Raw genomic sequence first — 913 nt, forward strand, 5'->3', positions numbered from 1 at the left:
GAGCTAAAGTCTATCCAAAAGATAGGTTAGATTCTATATAGTTTGTTTCTGTTACTAATAATTGGTTGGTATAGCAGACTAGCAGCAATCACAATATAATTTTTGTTGTTACATATTTACCGATCACCGGTTAAAGGTACTGGTGGCTTGCTAAATTAACAAAATCCTTTCTCTCAGTGTACAATTATATGGAAAAAAGATAATTTTATTTAGAATTTTACATTTTACAAAATATAAACAGATTATAAAAATTATATATTACACAGAATAAATATTATCGTCGTTAGAGTTTTCCTTCTCAATTTTTAATATCAATCAAAGAAATTATGTTAACGAAGTATTTATCAAAATCAGCGCCAAAATAGATATTTTTAAATATTAAACTACGTCTCTCTCTCCCTCCTTCCCTCACTACCCCCTCTCTCTCTTTCTATTTCATTTTGTCTCGTCCGATTTTCATTTCATTTCATTTCATTTCAATTCATTTTATTTCCATTTCATCTTCTATCAATCTGCAAATATCGCACAACTGCCCTTATTTCCATCCCCACTTCTCGTTCTGTAGATCTTGCATAGCGCATAAAGCATAAGACACAAGATGTCGAAAAATTCGTAAAGACGAACTTTTTATGCTATGCAGACATCTTAAGCAGCAGGAATACGAAGAATGCTCTCTAGCCTGTTCTAATCTCGAAACGTGTGATAAATAAGTACGTTTAGACATCCCAGATAGGAATATGACGTATTTGTCATTATTTACAAAATTATATACTATAATGAAATTGTATAATTATATAATATTATCTTATTTCCAATTGAGACATTCCAAATAGTACAAGCTTATGTACAAGCTTGTGCGTCGCTACATGTTACGCTATGCGTGATGCGTTATGCCTTATGCATTACGCAAAAG

The sequence above is a fragment of the Trachymyrmex cornetzi genome, unplaced genomic scaffold, assembly GCF_001594075.2.
Source record: "Trachymyrmex cornetzi isolate Tcor2-1 unplaced genomic scaffold, Tcor1.1 scaffold388, whole genome shotgun sequence".
In the NCBI taxonomy this organism is placed as follows: Eukaryota; Metazoa; Arthropoda; class Insecta; order Hymenoptera; family Formicidae; genus Trachymyrmex; species Trachymyrmex cornetzi.